Source organism: Salvia hispanica, chromosome 2, assembly GCF_029641045.1.
Source record: "Salvia hispanica isolate PSC_SH4W2 chromosome 2, Shi_PSC_v1, whole genome shotgun sequence".
Lineage (NCBI taxonomy): Eukaryota > Viridiplantae > Streptophyta > Magnoliopsida > Lamiales > Lamiaceae > Salvia > Salvia hispanica.
This window is the reverse complement of record NC_142693.1, coordinates 17,590,450-17,601,786: the sequence shown is the minus strand read 5'-3', so window position 1 is coordinate 17,601,786 and position 11,337 is coordinate 17,590,450. Positions and strand designations below refer to the sequence as shown.

Below are 11,337 nucleotides of genomic sequence, written 5' to 3'. Positions count from 1 at the left end.
ATCACCTTGAGATCCGGGCGAGGCTATGAAGGACCGACCCTGGAGATTGACGAGGAGGTACCCAAACAGGCTAGTAAAGGGAAAGAAGGCCAAGTGTTTCAAGGGGATAGCCTAGACCCAAAGAAGTCCTTGTTCAGGATGACCTCCAGAAGGGAGATTTAGGGGGATCTCTGCCTCGACCAAGTGACCCATTTTTCCTAGATCCAGAACCTGAGGTAGTAAGGAAGCAGGGAAGTTGGTGAAACCCAGGCTGGGAGTTTCACAAATGCAGTTGATACGCCCGGATTTTGCACTGTTTTAAGGCCATTATTTGGTCCGTTTTTGTTATCAAAATCACTCTACATGTCCATTATTTGCATATTCTATACATTTTGGTATTTTGACGTGTTTTGTGAGAAATGTGCATATTTGAGCCGAAAAGGGGAGTAAAAACGCATAGTCTGGAAATCTGGAGTCACACGGCGACCAGTGACCGCCGCGAAGTTGTACGGCGACCGCCGGCGCCCGGCGGTCAGAGCTATGTGGCGGCCCGCCTCGGAAATTTACGCTAGGAGAAGAGTCTCGCCCGGCGACCGCCGGAGGACATGTGGCGGTCCGCCACCGAAGGGTCAGAGTCTCTGGACTCCAACGCGGCGACCGCCGGCCAAGGTGCGGCGGCCCGCCGGAGAAAGGCGGCGAATCCGACCAGCCCTAGATTTGCTCCAAGATTTACCAAATTTTGAAGATCTTTTCCTTCTATGATGAGGAATAATCTTCCCCTATAAATAGGACCTCAAGCTTCATCAAGGAGAGTTTTTTTTCCGACACACAACAAGAACACATTCATAGAGATCAAAAGCTAGAGTACTTCAATTGTGCAAGGAGTTGAAGAAGGATTTCAAGAACATCAAGAAAAGGATTCAACCTACGGGTTTTATTTGCTTTAGTTTTATGTTCAAATTGCTTTCCCTTCAATCTATGTTTTTAGTTTATTCAGTCATGTGTAACTAAACTCATAGGATTCTAGGGATGTGTTAGTAGCAACTTTGGTTATACAATTCCATTTTCTATTTAATATCCGTTTTGTTTTTACTTTGTTTCTTCCCTAAGTTAATCATGATGCTTCATAATTGAGTGACACAATTATGTATGATTCAATACAACTTGCTTCATAACTGTGACAGAGTTCTAGCGAGTTAGATCCACTTAGTAGACACTACAGTTAGCTTCCTTTAATACGGCACTGTTAATTGAGAGTGAGGACTTTTCAAGGGTCTTAGGAGCTTTTTGGAGTTACGTGTTAGGATTGACAATCCTAATGTTAGTAATCAACGTTTGTATCGCATGAGCATAAGCTAGGTGACTCGTCCTTTCAAAGTATTAACTGTGCTAGGGTATTGTAGTTTGGAATTTGTATAACCATAAAGCGAAAGCACATCCCTGGAATTCTCCTTATCTCTATACTTTTCTCTCCGTGATTTGCTTGTTTTTAGTTGTTTACTGTTTTTAATATTTACTGTTTTCAAAAAGTTTCCAATAATTCTTGCTTCTCCAGATAGTAATTGAGTTCTAGTAGAAGATAGACACTTAGTGTACATCTTCCCCGTGTTCGATACCCGGTACTAACCTTTTGCTATACTATACCTACTCTGTATACTTGCAGGTATTTATAGTGCAAATAAAAAGTGCATCAAGTTTTTGGCGCCGTTGCCGGGGAAGACAATTCACTTTGGAGTGATATCTTCAAACGGATAATTTTACTACTTTGGATTTTAATCGCTTTCATTTTATTTTTATTGCTTTCTGTTTTAATTTTTTTAGTTTAATTTGTTTTTGTTTTCGAGTCTTGCAGGTTTTGTATGCGAACGCGTTCTGGGAAGTACACCTTAGAGCCGCTTGATTTAGAACTTGAAAGAACTCGTAGAATAATAAGAAGTAAAAAAGGATCAGGAACAATGGGTGACCGAACAGATATTGAGAAGCTGCAGGAGATGGTGAAGTTGCTGATGGATGAGAGAGATGCGGAGAGAGCAGCCCGAGAAGCCATGGAAAAGAAGAACAGAGAAACATTACCTGTGATGAACATGTTCAATCATGGGAATATGATCACTTTTCCTAACGGCCCTCGTATTGATGCTAACAATTTTGAGTTACGCATGCCCCTTATCCAAAGGGTCGAGCAAACTCCTTTTGCAGGTAGGGCGACTGAAGATGCTAACCGCCATCTCTCCAAATTCGTGGAAATCGCAAACACTCTGAAATTAAATGGTGTCGACGACGATGCCATACGGGTAAGACTTTTTCCATTCTCATTGATTGATTCTGCTAAAGAGTGGTTTGAGTGTATGCCACCAGAAAAGGTCTCCACATGGAAGGACATCGTAGCTACCTTCCTCGACAAATACTACCCGCCAGGCACTATTTTGAAGCTCAAAAGTGAGATCTTTCAGTTCACACAAGGCCATGACGAGCCCCTCTATGAGGCATTTGCTCGTTTCAAAGCTCTTCTTCGAAAGTGCCCAAACCATGGTTTTTCCATAGACCATCAGGTAGGAATCCTCTATAATGGATTTAACGAGAAGATATGTGCTATGCTTGATTCAGGGGCAAATGGAGGATTTCTAAGAAAGACAGGAGAGGATGCCATGGCGGTGATCGAGGAGTTCGCCACCAACAGTCGGGGGTGGTCTAAGGAAAGGCATGTCACGAGAAGAGTAGCAGCCATAGAAGAGGCCGAGGAAAGTTCTTTTGCTAAGGAGTTAGCAGAACTTAGAGTCAAGATTGATCAAATGGACATCTCGAGGAAGGAAGATCCAATTCCGGCAACTTCCATAGTGGCAGTCAATGCACCCGAAACTGCCATATCAACTGTGGAAGAAATAAACTACGTGCAAGGAGGCGGTCCCAGAAACTACAATAACAATTATCGCCCTAATCAGGGGGGCGGCAATTTCAATAATTATAATGGGAACCGTCCGCACCCAAATCTTTCTTATTCTAACAATAATTACTTGCAACCCCCTGCGGGATTTAATGTTAGCAAAGGAGGAGTGGTTGAGCCGATGAAGAAGGAAGACAAGTATGAACAAGGAATCACGAAGATCTTGGAAGTAATTACGCAAGATAGGAAGATTAATGACACCAAGATCGGAGTGGTCGAAGCAAGGATAAACAACCTCGAGCAAGGAATGAACACAATCTCGGCAGCTGTAACCAATATTACCACTCAAATGGAGCAAATTCAGAAGAAGTTAGATGAGGATAGAGCAAAGGCAGCAGCAAGAGTGGATGATATTAACAAGAAGTGGGTGGCAAAGCAGAAATCTGGGGACTGCCCATATGCCGGCGGACCGCCGCAGACCACGCAGCGGCCCGCCACTGAGACGGCAGAGACACCAACCAGGCAGGACTGCCCAGTCGCCGGCGGACCGCCGCACACCCCGCAGCGGCCCGCCACTGACAAGGCAGAATCGTCCACTAAGCAGGAGCTTGTGGGGCACAACGGGATTGTACTCCCTTTTCAGCCAAAGAGGAAGTTCAAGCTTGAAGAACAGTTCAAGCATTTCCTTAACATGTTTTGCAAGGTCCATACTAACATTCCTCTTGTTGAATCATTGCAGGAAATACTAAAGTATGCAAAGCTACTAAGGGAGGCGGTAATGAGGAAGAAAAAGCCGACTAAAGCCGACCTTAAGCTACCGCATCATTGCAGCGAGATCATCCAAAAGGAACGGGCAGTGAAGCAAAGAGATCCGGGCCAGTTCATCATTAGGTGCCGAATTGGAGAAGGGAAGGTTGACAAAGCACTGTGCCACTTAGGATCGTCCATCAATCTCATGCCACTGAAGTATTACGAAAGGCTCAACATTGGGCCACTCAAATCTTCAGACGTAACACTCAGGTTGGCAGATAACTCGTCTATCAAGACTGTAGGTCTGATTGAGGATGTCCTAGTTAAGGTTGATGATTTTATTTTTCCCGCCGGCTTTATTGTGCTTGACATGAAAGTAGACAAGAACGTCCCTCTAATCTTAGGGCGAGATTTTCTTGCCACTTGCAAAGCTTTGATTGATGTAGGTCGTGGCGAGATTACAATCAGAGATAATCATAGTCAATCCACCTATAAGATCGAGCGCGAGATGCTAAAATTTGAGGAGGCAAAGCGGGCAAAAATGGAACAACAGTGCAGAGCAGTCATGGCTACCGACTTGACCAAGCCCAAAGATCCCTTTGAAGCGGAGGATCCTTCTACCTCCACTATCTACATTGTCAAAGAGGTAAGACACTCTTCTAAAAAGGGTGATGCTAATTCTTCTACATCTGCTCCACAGAAGAAGAAACAGAAGAGAAAGAAAACACCCAAAGAGGACCCCGAGATATACGTCATCAAAACCAAAGAGGGGAAGTACAAGTGGTGGAAGAAGCTAGGGACCAAGTTGCTCCCTATGCCAATTTTCAACACTCGAGTTATTGATCCGCCCAACTAGTGGGCCACTTCAAGTCGAGCTAACGACATTAACAAAAGCGCTTATTGGGAGGCAACCCAATTTTCTTTTATTTTTTTTTATCTTCTCGTTTTTTTATGTTATGTTAAAAAAAAAAAAATTACGGGTGGCGGTCGCCGCACTTAAAGCACGGCGGTCGCCACACGTGTGTTAACATGTGCAGGAAGGATCGGGCTTAGGGCGGGCCAGAGTAACCGCTGCACGGGCCGCGGCGGCCCGCCAGGATTGCTGTTTACGAAGGCCCGTGTGGCGGCCCGCCACGAGAGACGCGGCGGTCGCCACACGCAGTCCAGAGATGGGAGTGAGCCATAAAAGGTATGTTTTCCATTCCTTTTCACATTCCTTCTCAAATTCCTTCCTTGCACACAACCCCCACCTATATAAATCACCAAATTCACACACCCACACTATCATTCTCTCGATTCTCTCAAAGTCTAGAGCTCTTCTTCTACAAATTCTCTCCACAAAAAGGTATGAATCCTAACTCAATTTCTGAGTTTTGCTTTACTTCTTCCATGGATTGTGCTTTATTTTGGGTGAATTGTTCGGTAGAATCTCTTAATTCATGATGGGGGATGACTATGTGTATGAATTTTTGAATTCTATGGTTTAATTTTTGCTTGATTGGTGATTATTAAGTTGTGAATGATGATTCTCTCTTGGTTTATAATGTTTAAAAGTTGCAATCATGTTCATAGCATTGTGAGGCTATTATTACGTCCATGAATTGCAATATTTGTGATTTTGTAGAGATTGTTGGTTCTTATGGATATTTGGTTGATACGTCTCTGCATGGGGGATGAATTCACGTTGGGGGATGATTTTTTGTGTCCTAATTTTGTTGATTTTGCTTAACATGTTATTATGCTAAAAATTAGGATGCTATTTTACCCGAGCGTGCATATAAGTTCTTATCTCTTGATTTCTACTTGGTTGAATGCAAGTTTGGGGGAACTTTTGATCTCCTACTTGTTGGTACTCTTCTAAGAGTGTAATTTCTTTTGTAGGATAATGGGATCAAAAGGGAAACCAGAGAATGCGAAGAACTATGGCATTAGCCTTGCCACGGAAGAGCAAAAGGCTATGTGGAAGAAAGTGTCGGCCCGAGAGACGGCACCTTCTAGATATCCCCACGATTTCTCTCTCCAAACTTTGGGGATCATGGAGGATTTTTGGAAGTTGTGCGACGTGGGTGATGGGAATGGCCTCGTCTACATGTTCCAAAGGAAGTGGCCATCGTTTCGAAAGTATACTCTCGAGTTCCTAAGCTCGCTAAAGGTTACTAAGGATCGCCGCCAAAATTTTCCACTTAGCATCGATTTCCGCCTAGGGAACCGTTGGCACTCGCTCACCATGGAAGAGCTTAGTGGGATCTTCCATTGCTTCGACCCCAACCCCGAAGAGGACAATGAATATGAATTTTCAGAGGTTTGGGGGGCGATGACAAATGAGCAAGAGCATGCAGCGGGCTATGCCAAGTCTTCATCAATTCGCAACCCCGTCTTGAGGTACCTCCATCGTGCTATGACTCAGCTTATGTTTGCTCGTATCGATGGGGGAAGTGTCTCCCAAACGGAGCTCAACGTGATGTGGTGCCTACTCAACAAGAAGGGAATCGATTATGGGACCCTCTTTACTTACTATGTGGATAGGATCACGAAGAAAGACGGGGGCGTCATTTGTTGTGGGGGATTGATTACGGCAATTGGCGAACATTTGGGGGTATCTTTTGCCGGTATGACGGAGGATGGTGGAGAAAAGTTTATCACTTATGAGGTGCTATTTTCGGTGGGGCTTTTGAAGACCGATCAGTGGGGTCAAGGGTATTTTATGCAAGTAGCGGGGGATCACTTTCCCGTTCCACTCCCGCAATTGACCAAGGTCGATGTTTGGGCAAACCAAGCAAATTGGAAGCTCGACACACCCGCCCACCGGAGAGCTATCGAGGCTAACCCCGTCAATGGGGAATTTAGAAAGAGGAACATTCCCTCTCGCATTCCTCAATTTGAGCCCGATGAGGATTCCGCGTTTGATGCCATTGATAACTATGAAGAGGGCGCGGAGCATTCACAAGCTCAAGGGAATGAAGCACCGCCACCACCGCAATCCCAACCATGACGAGAAGAGGAAGAAGAAGAAGAGGAAGTGGAAGGACATCGCCGCCGGACAAGAGCGAACCGCCGCCGCGGGAGGCCAAATCCGGAAGAGGAGTTTCAAGTCAACACCTCCGCCCAATTAGGAGAAATTTTCTCCTACATGCAAAACATGTCCAACACTTGGGACAATCGATGGGCGGAGCAACAAGCGGAGAATGCCTACAACCGCCAAGGTTGGACGGCTCAAGGCGATTGGCGCACGGCGGAACAAGAATTTTGGGAGCAACAACGTTTGGAAGACGCTCATCGGCGTCAACAATATGAAGAGCTCCGAATGATGGCCGCCGAAGCTAGAGAGGAACGAGAGACAATGAGGAGTGATATCACGTACCTCGTTGGAGCTTTCGAGGATCTTAGCGCCCGTTTCCCTCCACCTCCTCAAGATTGAAGAAGTCAAGCTCGATGACTTTAAATGAGCATTTGTACCATGTTTTTGGATGTTTTTGAGACGTTTTATTTCCTTGATTTAACAATTTTTGCTTTATTTTTAAGTATTTTTGGTTTTGGTTTAATTTTGTGCTTTGCAAAAATTTTCGCAGGTTCTGACCTCTCCGTGGCGACCGCCGCAAGCTCTGCGGCGGTCCGCCACCTGAACGCTGTAAAGCTTCTTTGACGTGCGGCGACCGCCGAACAGCTGCGGCGGACCGCCACCTGGGCACATTTTTCCAGCGCGATTTTTCGAAATTCTTCGAAATTTCGCCCTGCTCAACCTCTACGCGAAATTTTTCAGGGCACGTTTTTGTTTTCAGTAGTTTACTCACGTCCTTACCGACTCTCCAAACTTATTTTACACTTTGTTGTAAATAAGTTTGGGGGGATGAAGTGGTGGACCGTGAGTTTAGGGTTTTCTTTTTGTTTGTTTTTGCTTTAATTTTCCAAAAACCCGTAGGAGATTTTTGTGTTCTAAAAATGTTTTCTTGAATCCATGTCATGAACATAACATGAAGAACTTAGAAACACGCATGCTTAGGGACACATTAGACCGAGTTGCAAATGATATTATATTCCATCTATGTTTAAGTGTGGCTTAACGTTTTGATATGATGGTTGGGTGAAAAGGTGCATAATTAGTGAATTGCTTGTTCGCCTTGAATCGTGCTTCTACCTTGTGAGATTTGAGCCTTAAATTCTTTCTTGTGTGATTTATCTGTATGCATGTATATGTTTCTAGAACTTGCTCCTAGTCTGCCTAAGTTTACATAGTGTTTAAGTTGATTTAGGAGGATGTTAGGCCGTCTTTTCTTAGCTACTTTTATATCCAAAATTTTCGACCCTCTCAAATTTTTCCTTTGGAGCCAATTTTGAGCCTTTAAGCCTTTTCTTTGGAAGCCAAAATAAATGGGGGAACAATTCCTTGGGTTAGTATAGTTTTTGTTATCTTCTTTTGTAAAGGAATTGGAGAGATAAGGAGGAAAGTATAAAAAGTAGTGTGCTTAATATTAAGAAAGTACAAGTTGCGAAATTGAGAAAAATTCCAAATATGTGCTTGATCTTAGAAAAAAAGAGAAAGGATGTGTAAGAAAGAAAAAAGAAAGAGAAAGACAAAGAAAGAAAAAAAAAAAAAAAAAGAAAAATATGTGTGAAAGGTTGTGAAAAAAAAAAAACGAAGGATTGAAAGTAAGTTGAAGGAGAAAAATAAAGTGTTAGAAGTGCCTTAAGTTTTAGAAAAGTGGAGTCATCTTAACTCTACTTGGGATATTTTTATATTTGAGTCACTTTTTAGCCAAATATTCCTCACCTACCAAAGAGCCTACGTTACAACCGAAAAGAAAGACCTTTCGGACTTTTGATGCTTAATCACATTGAGTAGAGGAGGGATTAGACTTTGAGCAAGCCTATGGTAAACTTTGCATGATGCATGATTTGAATTTTACACTTTACCTTTATACACTTTGAGAGTGAGAGAAAGAACACTTCCCATCTTTGGAAGTTTGCCACATTTGAGTGCTTGAATTCAAGGTGTTCCACGAGTTAGTAATGAAAGTGCACTATTAAGCCTTGCTTGATTTGATTGTGTTAATACATGCTTAATCTATTCTTTCATCTTTTGAGGCAATTATGACGTCTAGTCCTTGTGCATTCCGTGCGTCTATTCTTGTGTCTTTAGTGTTTTGTTCGAGGACAAACAAAAATGTAAGTTTGGGGGAGTTGATACGCCCGGATTTTGCACTGTTTTAAGGCCATTATTTGGTCCGTTTTTGTTATCAAAATCACTCTACATGTCCATTATTTGCATATTCTATACATTTTGGTATTTTGACGTGTTTTGTGAGAAATGTGCATATTTGAGCCGAAAAGGAGAGTAAAAACGCATAGTCTAGAAATCTGGAGTCACACGGCGACCAGCGACCGCCGCGAAGTTGTACGGCGACCGCCGGCGCCCGGCGGTCAGAGCTATGTGGCGGCCCGCCTCGGAAATTTACGCTAGGAGAAGAGTCTCGCCCGGCGACCGCCGGAGGACATGTGGCGGTCCGCCACCGAAGGGTCAGAGTCTCTGGACTCCAACGCGGCGACCGCCGGCCAAGGTGCGGCGGCCCGCCGGAGAAAGGCGGCGAATCCGACCAGCCCTAGATTTGCTCCAAGATTTACCAAATTTTGAAGATCTTTTCCTTCTATGATGAGGAATAATCTTCCCCTATAAATAGGACCTCAAGCTTCATCAAGGAGAGTTTTTTTTCCGACACACAACAAGAACACATTCATAAAGATCAAAAGCTAGAGTACTTCAATTGTGCAAGGAGTTGAAGAAGGATTTCAAGAACATCAAGAACGACAAGGATTCAACCTACGGGTTTTATTTGCTTTAGTTTTATGTTCAAATTGCTTTCCCTTCAATCTATGTTTTTAGTTTATTCAGTCATGTGTAACTAAACTCATAGGATTCTAGGGATGTGTTAGTAGCAACTTTGGTTACAATTCCGTTTTCTATTTAATATCCGTTTTGTTTTTACTTTGTTTCTTCCCTAAGTTAATCATGATGCTTCATAACTGAGTGACACAATTATGTATGATTCAATACAACTTGCTTCATAACTGTGACAGAGTTCTAGCGAGTTAGATCTACTTAGTAGACACTACAGTTAGCTTCCTTTAATACGGCACTGTTAATTGAGAGTGAGGACTTTTCAAGGGTCTTAGGAGCTTTTTGGAGTTACGTGTTAGGATTGACAATCCTAATGTTAGTAATCAACGTTTGTATCGCATGAGCATAAGCTAGGTGACTCGTCCTTTCAAAGTATTAACTGTGCTAGGGTATTGTAGTTTGGAATTTGTATAACCATAAAGCGAAAGCACATCCCTGGAATTCTCCTTATCTCTATACTTTTCTCTCCGTGATTTGCTTGTTTTTAGTTGTTTACTGTTTTTAATATTTACTGTTTTCAAAAAATTTCCAATAATTCTTGCTTCTCCAGATAGTAATTGAGTTCTAGTAGAAGATAGACACTTAGTGTACATCTTCCCCGTGTTCGATACCCGGTACTAACCTTTTGCTATACTATACCTACTCTGTATACTTGCAGGTATTTATAGTGCAAATAAAAACTGCATCAGCAGTGAAGCGAGCAAAACCATTTCCATACCGGGGGGAAGCAAAGAAGAAGAAGGATGATACAGAGGATCTCATGGAGATTTTTAGCAAGCTGGAAATCAACCTGCCATTCTTGCAAGCCCTAAAAATGCCTGCTTTCAGCAAGTTCATCAAGGAGTTCATTGCAGGGAAGACCAAACCAGACGGGAAGATTGTGATCGGGGAGAATGTGTCTGCTGTGATACAAAAGAGAAGGATGCCCTCGAAATGCACAGACCCAGGTATGTTCACATTACCCATTTCTCTAGGGGACATGAAGGTCGAGCATGCTATGTGTGATCTAGGGGCATCTATTAATGTTTTACCGCTTTCGATCTACAAGAAATTGACAGGGGTAAGGATGGTCGCTACCAAAGTGGTAATCCAGTTAGCAGATAGAACTTGCATTTGTCCTGAAGGTGTGTTGGAAAATATCATAGTTAAAGTGCATGTTTTTCTATATCCTGCTGATTTCTATGTGATCAAGATGAATGATAATGAGTCTGCTGAGTCTAGTGGCGTACTTTTAGGGAGACCATTCTTGCGTACGGCTAAGACCATTATCGATGTCTTCGATGGAACAATTTGTTTAGATTATAATGTGGAAAAATACACATTTAGCATAGATGAGGGGATGAAAAGGCCATTAGATGTTGAGAATCTGTATGCTATTGATGTTATTAACCCCCTGGTCCAAGAATATCTTGAGACGGAATTGATACAGGAACAAATTGACAACTCGGAGTTGAGCCATTTAATTGACTGAGAAGTTGTAGGGTGGTGTGCAGCAATGAACACAACGGAGTTAACAGATGAGGAACTCACAGAGGCCATCATGGAGTTTTGCAGAAATCCTGAGTCAGCTAGATCAAGGGGATCGACTCACGTGGCTAGTCTGGAGAATTCTCCTGGGTCTGGGAAAGAGGCATTACCGGATATTGCAGAAAAAAATCCCTTGCCCCAGGAAGCGAATGAAACAAAGAAGGAACTGAAAACACTTCCACCAGGCCTCAAGTATGCTTACTTGGAAGAAAATTAGGAATTCCCAGTAATAGTCAACAGCAGCCTGACCAAGGAGCAGAAGAAGGAATTGTTGGAAGTCATCAGACGAAACAAGAAAGAAATAGGG

At 43.1% G+C, this 11,337-nt stretch overlaps 1 non-coding gene across 1 annotated transcript; it reads right to left on the bottom strand.

Moving 5' to 3' along the window:
* Window positions 1–2,405: 2,405 nt before the first annotated feature.
* Window positions 2,406–2,512, bottom strand: LOC148931699 (small nucleolar RNA R71). The gene has a single exon (XR_016136077.1). It is a non-coding gene; the product is annotated as a small nucleolar RNA R71 (small nucleolar RNA).
* Between the last annotated feature and the right edge of the window lie 8,825 nt (window positions 2,513–11,337).